The sequence below is a fragment of the Colius striatus genome, chromosome 4 (genome assembly GCF_028858725.1).
Source record: "Colius striatus isolate bColStr4 chromosome 4, bColStr4.1.hap1, whole genome shotgun sequence".
Taxonomy (NCBI): domain Eukaryota; kingdom Metazoa; phylum Chordata; class Aves; order Coliiformes; family Coliidae; genus Colius; species Colius striatus.
Genome location: NC_084762.1, coordinates 84,979,033 through 85,000,458, shown reverse-complemented (window position 1 = coordinate 85,000,458; position 21,426 = coordinate 84,979,033). Strand labels below are relative to the sequence as shown.

The 21,426-nt window shown below is 46.0% G+C and overlaps 1 protein-coding gene across 2 annotated transcripts in view; it reads right to left on the bottom strand.

The window, feature by feature from the left end:
• The window catches only part of ZHX2 (zinc fingers and homeoboxes 2), a 75,114-nt gene extending 60,995 nt beyond the window's left edge, over positions 1 to 14,119 (bottom strand). Inside the window, exon 1 of one of the 2 annotated variants that reach the window (XM_061995979.1) lies at positions 14,059 to 14,119. The gene's annotated coding sequence lies outside the window, so the exon portion shown is untranslated. Of the gene's footprint in view, positions 1 to 13,858; positions 13,889 to 14,058 lie in introns of those variants that run through there. The other variant, XM_061995980.1, reaches the window with a different exon arrangement.
• Between the last annotated feature and the right edge of the window lie 7,307 nt (positions 14,120 to 21,426).

The window sequence follows — 21,426 nt, the reverse complement described above, 5'->3', positions numbered from 1 at the left end:
GAGTTGCAGCATCCTCAGAAGCATGGTCCAGTCCTCAGTCCAAAAGTGTTGAAATCACGCATCTGCCCTAGAGTGTGAACAGACATGCTTTTTCCTTGGAAACGTAACCCACAGCTGAGCAGCATGCAGAAGACACATCTGGAACTTCTCTGCTGCCAGTAGCTCTTCTAGTTTATGTTACAACAGCAAGAACCAAAAGTTGATGTTTCTACAGAGAACCCTTCCTAGTTATTTCGTAGGATACAGTAGGTTTCTACTTACTGAAAAAGTTAATTATTGCTGTTTTTTTTCACATACTTCATCATTGATGCCTTTTGCAAAGATAAGACTCAGCCTCCAACATTTTGAATTACACTGGTCTTCCCGCTTCCCAAGAACAAGAGATTTCACAACATCCTTCAACTGTGACTCAACACCAAACCCAGACAGAGGGAACAGGGTCTGTTTTGGGCAGACTCCTCCTAACTATGAAGGAAGCAGTGAGGAAAGGTCTCACAAAACTTAGGAGGAGCTTCATGTCCTTGCTGGGATGAACATGCAGGTTTCTCACAATGAAGAGAGCAGCTCTCTCTACATCTGGAGAGCTAATGGCACCTTTGGTAACTACAAAAAATAATGATCATCTGCTCTGCAGTCCCATCAAATCTGCCTCTGGAAAAGCTGCAGCAGCTAAGGGACAGGGACTCAATTCCTGTATCTGCCCATTTTCTAGCTTTCGGATGAACTGCTTCAATAAAGAGTGACAAGAGTCACTCAAGATCTGGATGCTATTCTTGTAACAGCAGAGTCCAGACATCTTCCCTAGAGATACTTACACTAGCTTTGAGGGTAAAAGAAAATGGCATTCAGCACGCTGTACGGATATTCCTGGAGATCAATGTGATGATGGTTCCCACCAGAACCTGCTGTAGCCATACAGGGCACAATATGACCACGTTCTACCACAAAGCTGTGGCTACCACCAGGCTATCTGAGTGGGCTCTTCAACTTGTCCTAGTAGTATGAAATTAAGCTGTTAAGATAAACCCTTAAACACTGTTTTGGTGAAGGACAGGACTTTGAAATTCTACCCTGGATCCACCTTTTCTCCATCAACTAAAATGGCTCCAGGAGAGAAATCAAGTATGCCTTTTAAATTGATATAATGTGGGATAAAATATTCACACTCTAGGAAATAATCACAAGAAAGTTGTAGCAGGGAATGGTTCTGATACAGATTTATTTTGCAGCCTGCCTCCACTCTGGAGCTACTCACAAGCCCAAAAGCTCAAGCAGTATTAAAGACTGGTCACTCCTGACACACTCTGCATGTTCTAAACACATAAGAGCATTTTTACTCCAAAGGCCAGCTGCATATGGAAAAGATGCGTTAAACTTTGTACAGACCAGTTATCATTCCTGGAGTTATATCTGTTCTCTTTAAAGCATATCTTCCTATTTTGCAAAAAAAATCCCAAACCCCTTCCACTTATATTTACACTAGTTTTTGCTCTGCAGATGGCTGTGGAAAAGAAATATAGATTTTAATCTGCCTGGTGCACCACCAGCCAAGCTGCAGCTGGGATTTAGTGGACGGACTCTTTATTGCTAGTAGATGTAAGCAACGGAAAGAACACTATTTTCTCTCCAAACTCTGGATGGAGGGGAAAAATAGCTTCCCTACTGCTTTTTGGTATCAGAGGGAGTTAAACCAACTGGCACCTTCCCAGGGAAAGCACTACTCAGTGCTGCTCTTTGCGATCATGTTAGGGATGGAATGAGAACGACTTGTAGCAATGGCTTCAGATGAGGCTGGGTGAGTGTCTTCCTGTTTCACACTAACCAGACTTTAATCAAAAGTAACATTACAGTTTTGGGCAAAACCACTTCCATCCTCTGCTGGCTTTCAATTGCTCAGTTCAGGCAAACTGTTAAACTTTTATGCCTCAGTTTCCCCATCTGTTAGATAAGAGCAATAAAACCTGCTCTGGAGGTGTAATTTACACTTTAGTGCTTGCAGAGCAGGAGGCAAAGGAAACACTACAGGAACTATAGATTATCAGTAAAGTAGGCAAGAGACTGCTAAGAAGGCAGAAGACCAGACACTAGACTAGATAAGCCTTGTTATGCATCTGACGTGTTACAGGAGACTGCTCACCAAGGGACCAACTGAGCCATCGATGCTCCAGCAAACTACCAGCCCACTGAAGCCCTACAGCTAGATGTGCAGTGCAAGCTCAGAAAACCAAAAACAAGAGAAATTGCCAGCTTCTTCATATTCATGAGTTCTTTAATAATGCCCAACAAAACTTGGAAGCATGTTCTTTGCTGTTGCTCCTGCCCTTCTGCACAGCGAGTAAGTCATAAATATTTCAAGGGAAGAGTCCAGAAAATTTGCAAGATTGGTGCTAGCCTTTTACAGCATTAATGAGCAGGTCATTAATAGTTAATGAAGCAGCTGCTGATGATCTCAGAGGTAAAGGCAAGAGGAGAACAGCAGTGTCTGCCCATTCACTACAATGTGATAATGCAAAGGAATGGCTTGACTCTTATCAAATCGTCCCCATCATGGCAAGACTTGGGAGCTGATCACAGGATCTCCAGCAGAACTGCACCTGACCCCCCTGCGCTGCTGCTGTCACCCAGCAGGGATGGAGACTGTTGCAAAGGATCTGAACCAACAGTCTTGATGCCCAGGGTACATCTGTGGAAGTGAAAGGGCTTCAGTGCTGTGACTTAAACCCAAGTGCCATGTCCCCAATACTTCACCAGATAGGACCATGTGCCTGTGCACAGACTGTAGCTGTACATACGTAAAAATGACAAAAAAAAGGGGGGCTTGGGCCTCTTAAAGGTCTCAGCTGCTTGTTCAAAGCTGCACCTTGAAAGCCAAATTCACAATACAGTTAGGCATCAAATGTCAAAGAACAGCTCCTGTGAGTTCAGCCTCAAACGCAGTAGAGAGGCCTCTGGTGAAAACGTATTTTTGCTGTACTTACTCTTTTATACCTGTGAACTGACATCACCTTGTCTGTCTGTTTGCAGCAAGGACACCATGTCACCTTTCAGTAACTTCACTTGCCAGTAGCTTTACCGAGGAAGGGCAACTCCAGCCCCGCAGCCCAGAAACGGAGATGGCAAGAAGAACTGAGTAAAAGTTTGGACATTGCCAGACTTCATTTCCTTGGTGTTATCTCTGCTGGAATAGCTGATTTTTAAGGGATTTGTGAGGTGGGTTTCCAGTTGCCTCCACATTTGTGCTTATGTGTTGTCTATCAGTCCCAGGACTACTTATTTTTCTTCATCTTGCTGGCTAATGACTGTCTCATCTGACAGATGTGAAAACCATGCAGACCGTAACTTCCTACCGGTCTTGTGAACACAGGGTGTGGAGGAGAGATCTCCATCCCTGGTGCCATGGTGTTGGTCTGACACACACAGGAATTCAATCTCATGAGTCAAATGCGCTGTAAAGTAGTTTGCTGGCCCCAGGAATAATCAGTCTCCTGGATTTCAGTTCACATCACATTTGGCTTGCCACAGATGAAGCCTTTTCTGCTCAACAACTGACAGTAGTCTGCACAAAAAGCAAGGACTAGTAGCAGAGATACTCCCTGAAGACCTCCAGGTGGATAGGGACAGGACAGATCATCTTCAACAGCAAGCTCATGAATTGAGCGGGGTTTGGATGCAATCTGAATCTCTCTCTTTTATGTAAGTATGCTTAGCATGGAGTGCAAAATTTTGCACTTCATCTGTTCAGGCTGTAACGCTCGGAGCTGGCAGTCAAGCTCGCATTCATTGGGAAGCAGAAAAGGAAAAGAAAAGCCTAATTTCAAGGTTAGTCTTAATTCTGTCCACCAAACAGACATTAAGTAGTGCAAGAGTCATAGGCAACTTCAGCATTTGTCCTTCCTTAAATAATTAACTACAATTTGCCTAATCTATTTGCAGGTACTTACTGAAAAGACAATAAACTTCTCTATCATCACCCTACTCTCAGGTGATCCGTAGGCCTCCAACACACACCTCCTGGGATCCTCATCTTCTAGTTTTTAACCAAAATTGATAGTTGGCTTTGCTTGCCTTCAAACAAGGCTCTGCCTGCCTACTTTCAATGCATATCAAAGATGACCTTAACAGATCCTTGCTGTATTAAGACCTCCAAAATAAGTTTATTATGCTCAATTTCAAATAATTATTTTATTCTGTAATTTGATTAAAAACTATCACTTGCCAAACATGCCTCGGAAAAAAGAAAAAAAAGCACTATTTGGACTTAATAAAAAGTGATTAGCAATGAATGAATGTAAAGTGCTTCCTTTTAAAGCCCATGGCAAGTAACATTCCCTTGTGCTTTAGGTGGGGAGCATCTTAAAGTTGTTACAAACCTTGATTTAAAGACCTTAATACTCCAAACTATTTAAATTATATTAAACATGAAAGTTCATGTATGAAAAGCCCTGCCAAACCCAGATATGCATTGGGCTGTTCCACACCCTCATACCAGCTATAATTTAAGAAAAGATATTTTAAAACCACAGACAAGTGGAAAAAAAGTTGACCAAAAAATCCTACCCAACTTCAAATGTTTCTTAATCATCTTCCTATTAGCTGCCCTTTTCATTTAAATAAAGAAGTAAAACAAAAGAAGTAAGATTCTTGATATTCTTCCCCTAGCTACACTGTAGATGCTTTAGCACAAAGTGTACTGAAATCCCAACTTTTTGAGTACTTAATCTTTACTCATTTTGAAACATAGCAAATGGGCCTTTCACATGCTACCCAAAAATTCATCAAGCTGCAACCCCAAGCAAGCCAAGCGGCCTCAGGGAAAAGTGAAGAGTGTTTCAAGATGAGTATCTGCAGGTTGTGAAAGACTGATCATAAAGGGTGGCAAATCAGTTTTTCTCTGCTCCTGTGCAGACCAACAATCATTAATTTGAGCAGAAGAAGGGTCTCCCAGCTGATCTGTGCCAGCTCTCTGGGAACTCTTCTGGAGGATGCTCCAGCAGTGCCTAGATGCACAAACAAAACCCAACATGACAGTGACCTTGTGACAACCAACACAAGCCTCCACTCTAAGATTGAGTAAAAAGGCCAGGACAAAAGTCAGAGGAACAAATAAACCCATCTACACAGGCGTGAACAAAATACAGATAGATTAAAAATAACAAAAGTATGTTAGATGACAACACGAGCCAGCCTGAGCAGTCCCGTGAGAGCTGCATCTACTCTGGGGTACTGCTTGTGCCAGTGGGAGGCATTTTACACAGTAGCTAACGGAAAAATATGATCAAATTCCAACTTTGGCTGCAGAAATTGATGCAGAGACAAGGCTCAGGTATAAATTCAGCCAGCCCCTCTTGCTGCCCGCTACCTCCTGTAAGCAAAGCAGACTGCAAACAGCGACAAATCCTTTGCCAAGCAGTATTGTCACACTGTTTACATCACTATCAGTTCTGGAATGCAGCAGTGCTGATGTTAAATACCCAATATCCTCCTTGCAAAGTAGCTTAAACACTTTTAGGGGGTGCTTCACACTTAATAGCACATTTCAAAGCAGGTCTCTCACTCCATCAAGCACTACAAAAGCCCTCTCCCTATGGATGGAAAGAAGTCTTCCCTTCCCTGTAAGCACCCTGCCTAAGCAGGCAGGGACAGAGCATGGACAGAGCCCTCTGGAGCGATGCCAGGGTGGGAACTGACAGGTGGGGGAAAAGGGGAAGGAAAAGGGTACCGCAAAGAAATGAAAAATGCAAAACATGCACTCAAAAACGTGCTTCCTCCTAAATTGGGTACAAGGTGATGACAAGGGTTTGTGGCTTTGTGGTTTTTTTATTTTATAAAAACCACCAAATTGATGTCCCCTAGAAATTCTGTGGGAGAGGTGCAGAGGGCTAAGCACAGAATTGGGGCCAGGTGGCAAGGGCTTTGCTGATGCCTGGACATCTCCCCCCTCCCCGCCCCTCCGGAACCTAGCACTGCAGGCCCTGATGCTGAAAGCAACCACTCTCAAGTGCTTTTCCCAAGGAGTGAGAGCAGAGCAAACAAAAAGGAGTTAAGATTTCAAGAGATTAACCTTAAATCCACTGACTGGGTGTTCTGATCTGCTGCTGGAGAAGAGATGGGGCTGAAGCTAAGATCACCCCTATGGACCAGCTCTTTTTGGCATAATAGTAACCTGTGACACTCCTCTCCTGGCTTGGACATGCACTCAGTGTTTACACGCTCTCCTGGACCATACCACAGAGGTTAAACATGTAAAAATAAGGTAAAACATGAAAATAAGGTACTTATGGATAAGGCTGAGATCCAGGATAACAGGACAGGGAAAAAGAATTTAAGGTACTTCAAGTACATGAAAGCAAAATACTTTAGAAAGCTAACATGGGGTTTTTTTCTGTATCTGATTCACTGTCGATTTTGAAACTTGTGTTCACCTTGAGCAACGTTTCCCAAACCTCCTCATCCCTTCCACATAACCACGAGGCACACAGATCAGATGCTGGCAGATACATAGAGGAGGGGTGTCCTCTAAAAATCATTTTAACAACAGCTAAATTGTGAGGATGCTCCAGCTCTAAAGAAATATGCCAAGTTAAAAGCAGTTAAGAAAACAGTTCCCTCCAAACACATCTTTCTTCCTTGTCACTCCAATTGCTTTAAAACACATGTGGAGCTTACTCCTTCCTTATGCTGGAGGATCACAGACAGATGGAGGGAACTAAAGCCTTCCTACGGCAGCAGTTTCCCTTGAATTTACTCATCACCATTTATACCTGGAAACATCCTACCTGCAGCAGTTTGGCAAAGTCCTGCAGGTCCTCAGCAGCCACCACCCCCTTCACTCAGCAGCCTGGCACAGCTGCAATGGGGACTCTGCTGCATTTGCTACTCTCCCATCCAGTATCTCCAGGTACTTTCCCTAGTTTGAACAACCCCTCCTCCCCTTCACCCCATCACAAGGTTTTTTCAGCATCTTATCACTACTGGCTTCTCAAAGAAAATTAAATCTAACCCTCAAAATGGTAACACACTGGAGCTGGCACCTTCCTGGCAAGATGATTGTACCTGAATACAGGTCAGGAAGACCTGTGCCTTAGGTTAATGTGCAGGTAAAAGGGCTTCCAGTCCATAGAAAAAAAACGTCTGCCCCGTCCTGAGAGAAGAGGAATGGATCTCAAAAATCTGCAACCACCAAGTCACTACTCCTCCCAGTACTGGGCATTACATGATGGCAATGAAAAGCAGCATCGTAACTGTGACAGGCTGCAAGAGATACCATGGGGATGCCGGATGGTGACAAGGAAATAAACGAGTAACCAAGGACTGTGTAATCACCTTTGGCCAGACAAAAAAAGTGTGTTGGTACAGTGGTCTAATAGGTGGGAAGGTGACAGTGGTGTGAACACTCAGGCAGGCAACCAAGTGCTTTTCCCAGGAAGGAGCTGAGCATTCAAACAACTTCCTCACCTTTCAATCACGTGTAAAGAAATAGCTCTGACCCAGCACCACTGTCCTCAGAACACTGGGAAGGGAAATCTCTTAGGAAAAATGCAGAAAAAATCACGTTGGGAAGAGGCTGTGATTCTCTAGCATAACCCCATCTTCCACGAATTTCAAGCACGAAGCCTGTAACAGCAGCGTGCTCCCAGCATATCATTTAAATAAATCAGCTTCTGGAGAGACAAAAGACAAGGAAAAACTCCCTGCGGTGCCTAACAGTTTGGGCTAAAGAGGATGCTGAAAAAAAAACCAACTCCACAACAAAACATATTTGCTTTAGAGGTGGGAGGCAGGAAGAGGGGCGTGGAAGGCATCTCCTCAAAAACACTTCAGGCCAGAACCATCAGGACTTTATTTTGTGTGTGAGAGTGAATCAGCAGCGCTCCGCCAGCCCGGCAGCAAAGCTCGGAGATGCCGGCGCTGTCTGCTTCGTACCGGCTTCCCCCGGCATGAGAGAGGACACAAAACCTCCCTGCATCGCTTCCCAGGGCTTCTGTCCCGGCACTCTTTGAAATCCAACAAAACTTACTACCTCCAACTGTTTGCCCTGGGATTTTCTTCTTGCAAATAAGATTTTTAAAGAGAACAAGTATTTTTTCCCACTTGTGCTATCTGAGTGAAGTGTCACGTAAAGCAACTGAAACTAATAACCATGAAATTAGATTTAGAAATATTATTTTTTAAGAAATTGTCCAAAGCTTAGAGACAGAGTAAAAGGGAACACAGGCACTGGAGGCAAGGGAAGGGGCACTGAGCTCTTGAGAAATACTGGTATTTCATTAAGCCTCTCTGAGGGTGCCTTCAGCAGCAGCTCAAGATATGATTTTTTTGGGTGCTATTTAAAAAGAAAACTCATAAACAAGAAGAATGTTTAAAAAGAAAGGAACTACATTTTCCCCTATACAGTCTCGCTTTCAGGGCTTCTTCCTCCATTCATCAGACTGGACAAGAGGTTAAATCAACCTTAACTTCAGGCTTCCTTAGTTATTGTCATTGACTCAAAACAAGCAAGATAAACCCCTCTTTCCATTCGTTTGCGTTGTTTTAAGCTTCAGCAAGTGAAACATGCAGTTTTAACACTCAGTAGAAAATTCTGAGAACAACAGACAATTACTGACAAAAGAGAAGCCAAAATTGACAGGTAATTTGAGGTTGCAAGTTGAGAAAAAAAAATAGTATTTAAGAGGGGAAATAAGGTCAGGACAAGAAGAATGGGGGAAAAAGAGGGAAGGAAAACTAAGATTTTAGGCACATGATGGGGCATGGAAACCAGTGTGAGACGTTCCTATGCCACCCCTCCCACTACTCACATGAAGTTGGTGACAACTGGGACCACACTGTAAATCACATCACTGAAATGCTGCAAGCTAAAAAAGAACTGGACTTCAGAAAAAGAAAAAAAAGAGTTTCACAGAGAGAAGTGTTGATGTGGAGACTCAGGAGCTGAACAAGCACATGACAGCAGACATTTCTGCATGGGAACTTCTCATGTCAGGTCTGTACCACCAAAGCTTACAACGCGATTGTATCAGCCCAGGGCAGGACATGTCACTGATGGAGCTGTGCTGGCAAAACCCATGAGCAGAAAGGCTGTTACACCAGTAAAGGGGCATTTTTTGCTAATGCCGCTTATTAAACTCATCACACAAGTTTGGGAGGATAAACTCAAAACCAGCAAATTCACTCAAGGAGTAAGGTCTTAGCGTGGATGTGGAATACTGACCTGATCAAGCTGCTTGTGCACTTCTAGGCTCTGGATACACTGTGTAATGAGGTATTAAGTAACCTGAAATATATACATGCTCACTTTCTACCAAGGCCTGCGGTGATGTGACAAAGGGTAATGTTGCTTTTGAACTAAAAGTGAGTAGGTTTAGATTGGACATAAGGAAGACATTTTTTACAATGAAGGTGATGAGAACATGTGCCAGTGAAGTTGTGGATGTTCCATCATTGTCAGTGTTCAAGGTCAGGTTGGATGGGGCCTTGAGCAACCTGATCTACTGCAAGATATCCCTGCCCATCACAGAGGATGTGGGTCCTTTAAAGATCCCTTTCAACCCAAACCCTTGTATGGTTCTATGATCCTATGTATGCTGGGGCTGCTCTTTGAGCTGGGGCCCTGCCAGGAGGGGCTGCAGTACAAAGGGCAGCACATGATGATGAAGACCTTCAGGGCTTGTGAACACTGTGGATGGCAACTGAGCCCAAAGATGAGCTTGGCCCATGGCCTTGCTTAACCTGTAGTCTGTGGGGGCAGTGGAGCTGGTAGGGATCTGCAAATTGCTCCCGAATGTCTGCAAATATTGAGAGGCAAGCAAGTGGTGGGCAGGCTTTGCCTTGCTAGATCAGACTCCTGCTGGAAAGCCTGTCCAGGGGCCACACCTGGAGAGGATACAACCTGCAGACATAGGTGGGGAGGCTTGTTGCTGGAGGGATAATAATGCTTTGCACGTGCCCTGCTTTCACCATCTGGCACATCCCCGTGAGCCAGGTCGGCACAAAAGAGGTTGTCAAAACTCCCTGAAAACCGCCGATCCCAGCTCTCGCGTGTGATTTCTAACCACACGGGTGTTATACATCATCATCCTACCCATTTGCTTCCCGACCTCTCCTCCCTTCTCTATCAACCCTTCAAGATGACAAATGCTCCCCTCTACCAAGAGCTGACACAAGCCTTCCCACTGGCAGCCCCGCTAGGGCCTGGGCCCTCTCATCTGCCAATTCAAGGGGATCCTGCACCTCAGCTACTAAACACCCCTAGGAAGACTTCTCCTCCTGGTTACCAATGTCAAAACCTCCTCTGTATGCCTGTGTCATTCTCCTCTGCTTGCCAACAAAAAACAGCCATCTGAGGCTTCTTCGGTGCTAAGTACACAAAATTTCACACATCTCCCTCGATTTGACCAGGTCTCCCAGATTTGCAATGCTGGCCATTTTACATGAACTTGGCTTATGGAGAATTCAGTTTTCACTTTAGAAACAGGTTTTGGGCCCTATGATTCCACAAAAAGCATGCCATGTGCATCATCTTATATCCAAACCCACAAGTGTTTCTTGAAAAAACACCAAGTGCACCTTTTTTTTTAAAGAAAACAATCAAAGTCAACCCTTCTGACTTGCAAAGGCGCAGTGGTTTTGGGGAGGGAGGGCTGGGCTGGTGATTTATGAACTGCTTCTGGATGGCAAGGTAGTCAAGCTCCCTTCATCTTCCATGGGCTCAATTCACTTCATTCACGTTTTTCTACACTTTTGCAAACCAAACTCTCAAATACTATCCCATATTAAAAGTACTTGAAACATCCTGGAAATCAACAGCTTTTTTTGCTTTTTCAGAAAAAAAAAAGGCAAATTTATTGCTACCCTGGGACTGAATCATACCATGACTTCAGACCTACCTAGTTTTGAAAGGTTGATAAAATAAACTAACACCATAAATATTAGTTTCAGCTGACATGACACACGTACACACATCTTGACAGAAGACCAGCAATTACTTTAATGGCTTTAAGTTAAAGCCTTTATAGATTATTTTAATGCCTACTTTTGTTTGTTACTTACTTTCAATAGGAAGGGATACCATCAATCAGATGTGTGTGTTACAATCTTGAGTTTGCAGTAACTTTTAGGGAGACACCTGCTGAGTTGTCCTCACACTTGAAAGCAAGTCAAAACTACAATTACACTCTTCACACAAAAAGCAAATGCAGCTTTACTGCAACCTTACAGCCACGCTAAAATCTCAGAGAGTTCACTTGTGATACTGTTTGTGCATAAACAAATTCTAATCATAATACTATTTTGATTTATTTTCAGTGCATGCTTACGTTCCTTAAGTGGACACATGGGAAAATAATTGAGATATGGGTCAAACCATCCCAACTAAAAGAAACTCCAACTAATATCACTGAGGATCATGCAAGTTAGAGCAAAGCTAAAAAGAATAAACCCCGAAGATGTCGCACATGCAAGTACAGTGATGTCATGCCTGGCATTAACATCTTCATCTTGTACGAGGATGAGCAGAACCTTTGGTGTTCTAATTCCCACATGCAGCAGTTTGAAACTGGTTTGAAAACGTAAAAAGAGGCGAGTAACTTTGTTATTTTTAATGCCACCCTTCTTTTTTTGACTTTTAATAAAAACACAATAAAACACCTCCCCTTAACAAAAAAAGAATCAAAACATGATGCTAGCAACTTGGTCCATCTCATACAACAGAATAGTGATTTTACAGGCACTGTCTAGAAATTGTTGATTGTAACTAGGGTAGAAAGAAAAACACCAAAACAACAAGTGGTACTTTGAAAGCAGTTGAAAGGAGTGCACTCCTTTCAAACACCAATACGCTGTGGGACAAAACTCTGGCAGGACAACTTTTGGGGTGGGCAGGCTGATAACTGAGCTATGCACATCTCTAAGTGCTTTCCAGTACTGGTACATCACAGGTACAAGAAGCAGAGGATGAACATGGGAGAGCTCTTGGCCGTTCATTTCTACTGAAGCCTGCAAGGGGATAAACACATACGGCCGCCTGAAGTAAAATAAGGACTGGCCAACAACTTTAAAAATGCACGGGCTTTTTAAATGCTTTTTAGCATTTATGTTCTCCCCAACTGCTGGCCAGTACCTCGTTTTCCCCAACCCAGAGATCAATTTGCAATTCTGTGTTTCAAAGAGCTGCTGAGCTCATACTGAAGACTCAGACTGAAGGCACATCTACATTAGAAAGGCTTTGCAGGGACACGAATACATTACACTGGCAAAGAACTTCTGTTACAGATATCCCTTAAACAACAAAATTGCTCCTAATAAAACCAAGGCAGCACACAGCAGTGTAACTTCACATGCTACTTCCCAGTAATGCTACATGACAGAGGCTTCTGGTAGAAGCCTCATCAGACCCCCACTAGTCACACCTGTGCCTTAACACTGGTACCAGCCCCAGCCAGGAGGGATAAGCCCTGCACAAAGTTTAATATGTAGGCTTTTTTATTGGTTTTTTTTTTTAAAGACAACTTATTTACCAGCTACTTGTGGATATTGTGTAGGTGAGATTGAAGCAGAGAGCAGCAATGATTTGCCATCATTTGCTGTAAAAGAATTACATTAAGGCATTTGACATTTTAGTTCTCAGCCTCAATTTTGAAAGGTGTGTTTGCTTTTTTTGTTGTTGGGATGACTCTCATTGCTCCACTAAAGAATGTGCTAAAATCCCTTCTTGGGTTGGGATCTTGACACCTGTGGGACACAAAAATCTTGTCAGCTCACAGGGTTTGAAAGATGCACCTGGCCTGAGAGGATGGGGAGCATCCACTGGAGAAGTGCCTAGGATCCCAAAGGGGCCGTGTCCCCCTGCCAGGCTGTCTCCTTCTAGACGGAATCCTGAGGGATTCCCAGGTGCAAAGTGAACTCAGGAAAATCAGGGTTCAGGAAAGAGCTGAGCAGTGGGATCCCCCAAAGTCAGACAGGCACGTCCCAACTCCACTTCCAAGTTTATTCCTATCAAAGAGAGAGAAAAACCTGTGTCTCATCCCAGAGCGGGAGAGAGAGAAGGGAAAAAAATAAAGAAGGGATATTTGTGTGACAGCTCTGGAAACCAGTTAGAACAAAAGAGAAAGTCACCCCTTCTAAAAGAAGAAAAAAAGTGAGTGCAACTTGCCAGAGGTTCCCCAGACCTCCCCATCCCGAGGGAAAATAAAACACCCCAAGAAGGCCGAGACTTTGGCAGAGGTTGAAGGAGGGATGGAGCGCGGTACCTAGCTTTGCCCTGCCGTGTCCCGCCTCGGTACCGCCCGGTGCTGGCAGCGGCGGGGCAGGGGAAGCGAGCTCCGACATGGCCACGGCCTCACAGGGGGCCTGACAACGGGGGCAGAGAAAGAAATAAAATAATCAAAAATTAAAGGAGAAGGGTGCGCTGCCAAGAGCGGGCGCGGAGCCACGCGTGGCGGCGGCGGCCGGGCCCCTCCTGCGCCCGCAGCACCCCCGGGGCGGCTGCACACCCCCCCCTCCCCGGAAGCCAGCGGCTCCTTTTTAAAGACCGCACCGACAAAATCGCCCTGCTCGCCTCTACGTAACGCCCTGTCGAAAGCGGACGCCATATTTTGTGTTGCTGATGTCGACATAGACAAACGTAGACATGTTTTTTCCATACTCCCCCCCTTCACCCCCCGAGCCTTCCTCCTCCTCCTCCTCCTCCTCCTGCCTTCTCCCTTCACCCAAACTTGCGATCGGGAGGTGGCGGGGCGCGGGGAGAAGGTGGGAGGGGGAAACAGGCTGCATGGCCAAAAATTAAAAATACATCCAAAATATTAAGAGCCCGCCCCGAACAACCTCCCGGCTCCCACCCCCCGGCGGTTCCCCCCCCCACCTCCACTCCCGGCCCCCGCCGGCGTCCCGGGAATCGGACAGTTTTTGCGGGAGGAAAAGTTGGGTGCGAGCGGTCGGGGCGGGAGCGGCGGGGAGTGCATGTGTGCGGGGCGGGGGGAGCCGGGGAGCGCCGCGACGTCGGATTGGGGGGGGGGGGGTGGGGAAGGGAAGGAGGGGAGGCCCGCCTGGGAAGTTTCCTACCTGCGGCCGGCGCGGCGGCACCGGCTGTCCCGGGCGGCGCGGCACCGGGCTCCGCGCGCCGCCCCGCGCCCCTTCGCGCGCCGCCGCGGCCCCCGCGGCCCGCGGGACCCCGCGCGCCCCCCGCCCCCGCCCCGCTGCGCGGCCCGCGGGGAACACGCGCACCGCCACGCGCGCACGCACGCACACGCCGCCCCGGCCCCGCCGCGGGAAAAAACGGGGAGAAAAAAAATGGGAAAAAAAGAAAAAAAAAAAAAGGGAAAAAAAAAAGGGAAAAAAAAAATAAGAGCCCTCGATCGGTGGGGATCTACGCCAAAACCCACATGATCTCTGACGTCAGCCTGCGTATTTGCATACGATACCACCACCGGCGCGGCCGCCGGGGTCCCTCGGCGCGGCGGAAAGTTGCGAGCGGGGCCGTGCCCCCCCCCATCCCCCCGCCCGGCTCCGGCCGCTCCTCCTCCGGCTCAACCCCGCGAATTTTCCACGCATCCCCCCGGCTCTCCTCCCCCTCATCCCCCGCCCCGAGCGGTGCGCGTGTGGGTTCCGCTGGGCGCTCCGCAGCCCGTGCGGAGACGCCGCCGGCCCGTGCCCGGGGCATCGCCGGGCGCGCCGCCGCTCCCCGCCGCGTCCCGCTCCACGGGCGGAACCACGCGGACCTCCCCGAGCCTCCGGGCGGAGCCGGGGCTCGCAGCGGGGGCGGCCCGCCCCGGCCCCGAGCGGTGCGAGCGGTGTCGGCGCCCGGGGGGAGGGTATGGATCGCTGCTATAGGGGCTAGGGGTGAGGACACTCGGACCGGGAGCGCGTGGGCTGGACCTCATCCTGTGGGGGTTGCAGAGGCTTAACCCTCTTGATAGGACGCGAGGTCGGGACTCCCAGCTGTAGGGCATCGCGGGAATGGGAACCCCTGCTATAAGGCCGGAGGGGTTAGATCCCCGTTAGAAGGACGACGGGTCTGGACTCCCATTACAATGATAGCGGTGAGGTGATGAGGGGTTGGATAAGGCTATGCCACTTCCCTGAGTCTGCCCCTCTGGAGCGGGTCAGAGTTACCTGGGGAGGTGGGAGACATTTCTTCATCCTCAGCTTGTGATAGAGGTTTTCCAAGCTGCTCGAATTTGGGTGGGCTTCAGGCGATGGTTGTTGGTTGCTTTGCAGAAGGTGTTGTGTATTTCCAAGGGATGCTGCTGCAATAATCTCTGCTCTTCTGCTGCATCGCAGGAATCCCTATTTAAAACTGTCGTTGAACTCTTGTTCCTCTTTGCCTTTCTTCCAAAGAGATGCAGACAGATAGGACCCAGGCTATTTTCTATTTACTTCAATGAATTAATTGAAAGAAATAATTTGCCGATTGTATCTTGCTACTGGATCACAGATGTTCCAACAAGTCCAGGCAAATAGGACTTACGACTAGCCTCATCTCACTGTAAGTTCAGGGATGTGCTCTCTACCTTGTGGTATCTTTGATTAGATCACATGAAAATAATATCTGAATTCCATAGTTAAAGCTCCAAAGACTCTGAATCTCCGCTTGCTTTGACTCTTGCCCTGCCCTGTGTCACCAGCGTGGTGGCAGGCAGAGCCAGTCCCAGGCTGCAGCCCATACCCTGCTGATCAGCTTTGCTGGGTGACATTTGGTTTCCCATCCCCATGTGGGGCTGGGGACTGCCTTGTGTTAGAGTGTCAGAAGAGGAACTCGAAGTTATTGCAACTGAATAATCATGGAAGAACGTAAATATGTCAAAGCAATGTCAAGAGATTTCTTTGCAGGGATACCCTTATCTGAGTAGGCGTGTTTTTGACTGCCTGATTGAATACAGTCTCTGCAAGTATTTGATAACAGCATGGATTCCTTCCTGGCTGACAGGAGCTTCAAGATTTCTGCTAAGTTTTCCTCTTCTCTTTTGATCAAAGCCTTTAAGAAGGGACAAACAGGAGTATCCTCCTTGCTGGGGGCACTGAAGATGACCATTAGAGATTCTGATGCTCATTGAACTCTGATTTTCCTCCTGAGAGTTTTCTTCCCCCCCCCACCCCCCCAGCCCCTTTATTTTTAATGGAAATTATTTTTTTCTTACAAATACTACTTAATATATTCTAACTCTTCATTAGTGGTTCAGCCCTGGAAATAATTCTGGATTTTGAATGCTTGGGAAAAAAAAAGCGATTTTAGGGGGCAAAGATATTTCCCCCCAGGATACACCTTTTTTTCCTGCTGTCTCCAGTTTCTTTTCTATGATTTGGGAAAAAAAAAAAGAGTAAAACCAAACTGTTTTAATAAGACTACTATGCTTATGAATATAAATATTCTTGAAAGGGCAGATCAATGGAAAAGCAAGTGGAAAATCATCTGCTTGCTCTTGTCCTAATTAACACTTACTTTAAGGCCGCCTTAGATTTGAGGGGTTTTTTTGCATTGCCAAATGCAAAAGGCTCTTGGATTGATTGGATGATACCGTGGCTAATGCTGCCTTTCAAGTGCAAAAAAGGACCCTCAAGGGGAGTCCAGGGTTTCAGACTTTAAGCCCAAGTTTGTACCAAAGACAGTTCTAACCTGAGGTCAGAGTTATCCCTGGCCCAAGTCAGGCCTCCGGTGAGGCTCATCTGTCTTCCCCATTCTTCTGCATGATGTCACGTATATTGGGAGCTGAAAGGTGAAAAATGGGGCATAACTCACTGTATTTGAAGTGAGGAAGAGGTGGGTTTAAAAAGTGTAGGAGTTGCTATTGCCACCCTAAATGAACAAATGAAGGACATCTTTCTGAGCACTGTGTATTCAAGGTTACCATTAAAGAGGGTGCACAGATCATGTTGGCAAGTCTAATGATGTGTGACTCTGCATTTTCCCACACTGAAGTGCAAAATACAGTGCATGGAGATCTGTTTTGTGAATGTTTTTCAACTTGGTCACCAAATTCCTCTGAATCTTGAGCAGTGAGACCAACAGGCTGTGTGGTATCAATACCCAGATGCTGTCTTTTGGGAAACTTGTGGTTAGTTAGTTAGCTCTGATCCTGTCAAATTCAATTGAAGTTAAGTGAAGGTTCAAAAGTTTACTGAGGGATGGGAGAAGTGTGTTTATGATTAGAGTTTATAATTACAAAAGCCTTGATTCTGTGGAAAATCATGCAAAAAACCCCGCATCAATGATGAATGCAATGTGAATACTCTTGCTAAGTCTCTGTAGCTCATAGAAACCAAACATTAAAATGATGCAGGGTAACATAACAAAATGGAAATTGCTTTTACAGAACATGCCAAAAGGAAATCTGCAATTTAAAATTTCTTTTGCATAAGGCCTCTCTTTTTAATTAATAACACAATGGAAGCCACGCTGATTGCAAAGCACAGTGAACATGCATGCACAATTTCTCAGGAAAGTGAGCGCAGAGCACTTGCTAGCTTTAAATCCCATGCCCTCTCTGTTTCCTCTGTACACTTTCTCCAGATTTAAAGTGGCATCTGCTCCATAAAGCCCTCAAAAGAAGTTGCAAGCTCACTTGTGAAATAATGCCTTGGTCAGAGATAATGAGCCGTGTACTGATATGTATGTATATATATTTTTCTGGTGAGGAGATGAGAGTCTGACATATGTATTGTCAGTTAATGGTTTCTTTCCGACAGTTTAATCCTGTGAAATTGCAGGCTGAGTCAGCATTACAGATCTAATTCCCTCTCTTGGAGGTGCAGCTCTGAGTTTCACTGAAGAAACTGTGTAAATATCCTCAAAAGGAATGTGCATCCTTTAAGAAACAAAACAGAGGCATGTAAATAAACAATTTTCTGTTGAGTATGTGTAGCTGTGTTACTCTTTTTATGCTGACCTAGTGCTGTAAGATCAAGAAGAGTTTTGCCTATGGGATGCAGCAGCAAACGAGTGGGCTATGAGCTTCTCTGGGATGAGATGAATCAGCCTTAGGCTGGCAGGACAAGCTGCTGTCTTAGAGCTGGTTTCAGGAACAACCAAACTCAGCTTCAGTTGCTAATATTACATCTTACTCCTAACTCCTTTTCCATACAATAATTCTTACGCTGCACAGATACAGCTTTCGCTTGGGGTTTTTAACGACAGCTCGATAGTGGAGTTAGGCTTTCTATACAGTCAGCAGTAGAAGTGAAAGGAAAAAGCAAACTAAAAAGAAGTCACTGGATAAGCACTGCTACATTTTTTCCTCCTCTCTTGTGGAGATCTGGATGGCTGGTGAGGGCAGGAAGAGGTGCTTGGCGGGTGGTCAGCACATGTGCAGAGCAGTGGCAGAGAAGCAAAGCTCTTCAGCCTAGTGTGAGATTTTTTTTTTTTTACCTCAGCAAAACAACTGCCCAAATCAAGCTTTCTCCTTTGCTAAAACATTTTGTCAATCCTATCAGTGTTCTCAGTCGCCGGGGTGTGCAAATGTAAGCTGAGGTAGTAAGCACCGATCAGATTCGCTGTCTGCAAAATGAGATGTTAATATAAATGCACAGAAGAGCAAAGCAATATCAAGGTCTGATCCAATTATAAGGGCTGACCTTATGATTTGTAGTGCCCTTAAGCCAGGGGATGCTGTCAGAAGGCGAGATGCCTCCCCTTCAGGATGCAGGGCTGATGGGGAAGATTAGTTGCTAAGCCTGGATGGAGAGAATCCCCTGAACACAACCTCCCTAAGCATTTGCACTCATCGCCTGAGCTTAAGATGGGTCCTGGCAAGAGGCACACAGGCATCTGTCTTTTTCTGTTTCAAAAACTCCAGGAGAGCTGATCACTTATCACGGGAACCATCTGGCTTATTCTTAGAGAGATCAACAGTTAGTCACTGAACGAATGAGGAACATGCTGCATTGAAGTCTGCTCTCCCCATTAAATATGAGGACTCAGCCCAAGGTCCCTGAAACACCACGTGCATTGCCTGCTGCAGGCAGAGAGAAGAGAGATATAATTCTGCCTTGAGGTTGGTGAGCTGCTGTGATGTGGAAGAGAGCTGCTGCAGCGAGCTGGGGGATGCTGACATCTCTGCAACGAGCTGTGGTGGCCGTGGGCATGGGGACTTGAAGCTTTGCTTCCTCAAGGTCACCTCTGCCAGGGATGGAGAAGCTCGAGGAGGGAGTAGGGCTGCAGCACGGCTATCTGGAAAGCTTGACACTGTCTTTTCTGCCTCTGTTGGTTGCTATTGATCTCAGTTCCCAAGTGCAGGGCCAATAGGTGGGACTGGGTTGTTGCTCTGCACAAGAGATGCTGAGGATGCAAGGCAAGGTTGCTACGTGCTACTGTGCGGGTCAATGCTGCCGGGCTGTGAGAATTAGGAGGCCAAGGGGCTTCTCTCACATTGTTGAGGGGCAACACTTCGCCATGTCCCTGAAAGGATGAATGTGCAAGCACTGTTATGTGACTCTGGACTCCTTGTGCTGTATTAGAAAGGGCTGTAGAAGTGATTAAGACAATTCCTTGCTAAAAGCTCTTGAAGCCAGGCCACTGCATCTCTCCTTTTGTCATACAGTTTGTGTTTTGATAAAGCCCATGACACCCTCTTCCTGCCCTCTGCCCTTCCACTCAGGCCCTTGCAAAGGGCTGGGCACTGGTGCCCAAGGGGGCTTCTCTCGCTCACCACCACTCTCAATGATGTCCAATGATAGGACAAGGGGCAATGGGTATAAGCTGGAACACAAGAGGTTCCAAAGAAACACAAGGAAGAGTATCTTCACTGTGAGGGTGAGGGAGCACTGGAACAGCCTGCCCAGATGGGTTGTGGAGTCTCCTTCTCTGAGGACATTCAAAACCTACCTGGATGAGTTCCTATGTGACCTACTCAAGGTGGTCCTGCTCTGACAGGGGGATTGGACTAGATGAGATGATCTTTCAAGGTCCCTTCTAACCCTTAAAATTCTATGACTCTGTGCTCTGGCCTCCTGCAGCTGTGCAGGATCCAGACTTTTTTGGACTCATCAACATCCCAAAAGCTGGGTGAACCCAGAGCAGCAGCTTGGTCATCCTCCCATCCAGATGGCCTGCAGGTTCCACGTGAATCCCGTAACCTTTGCTGAGAGTGGCAGTTTGGGGATTTTTCTTTTCTTTTTAATGTCTTTTTCTATTGCTCTTGCTAATTACTAAAGCAATTTTTAAAATTTAAATGAGGGCTTCCTCCCTCACAGCCCATCTGCTGTGAAATCACAGCGCACATCCTTTGTGACAGTTCAAGCATTGCCATGGCAACGTGCTGTGATGTGATCAACCCTGAGTTATGACCTCACTGTGGGACTGGGCAGGACAGACTGCTTTGGCAGGAGTAGGAAAAAGCAGCTTCAATGTTAATAAAAGTGGGATGTCTCCTTCAAACCATCCTGGAGCAGACGGGCTAAAGGCCTCCCTAGAGCTTTTTACAGGACCTCAGTGCTAGGACTGGGGGGTATCCACTTGAGAAATCACATATTTCTCTCCTTAGAGAAAGTTGCTTTCTTTGACAAGTCTTTTCTGCCAGTTTATGCTACTACTGCAATAGGAATCCTTGGAATATTTAGGACTTTTTCCTTTTCTTTTTTTTCCCCCTCTCCTCTTTGGTGTATCCATAGATTAAAAATGCTGGAGACCAAATTATCTTTCTCCTGTTTGGAGGCAGGTATTGGCTGGTGGCAATGCATACTTCACCTGTGCTCCCCACCCCCGTGGCTTTGTCCAGACCCTATCCAACAGATAGTAGGGCAAACAGTTAGTGATTTGACTTTCTGAGGCATTCATCTCTCACCTCCCTGCTGAGCTTGGCATGAAGGGTGACAATTATTGAAAGTCTTTGTGGACAACTGGAGTGGATTAGTGACCAAAGCCCACCCTGGAGGTGTCAGATCCAGTGTTACCCATTTTCAATTAACCAAAGACCTGCTTCAGAGCCCCTGGTTCAAAGTAGGGATTTTCTTTCTTTTGTGATTCCTGTGGGTTTTGGATCACATTTTAACCATCAAACTGAGCCTGCTCTTCCAGGAAGCTTTTTGCACATGCAACTAATTCACTGAGACAGCTTGTATATTTATCTGTACTTTAGTATGTATTTCAGAATGTTTCTTTATCTGTCCCTTACATCAGAATATAGCATCTTTAGACTGGTGGTGCAAACAGAATTGATGAGGATATTTGGCAATTCTAGAGGTGATACAATTTGCCACCTCTCTGGGGAGCTGAAAAGTTAACAAGCAGCCTAGTTTGACTATTTTATTTGTTGCTGAATAGACATGGTGCTGTTCATCAGGACTTCAATGATATGTGCCTGTTAAATGATATGTGCTAACGAAGATGAGAGGTGTTTTGGGAAGAGGAGGAGACAATCTGGGAAAAAAAATGATGCAGTTTCTCAAGTGTCACAGTGTGCACAGGAGAAGTGTTTGACTTTCATAGTATTAGACTTT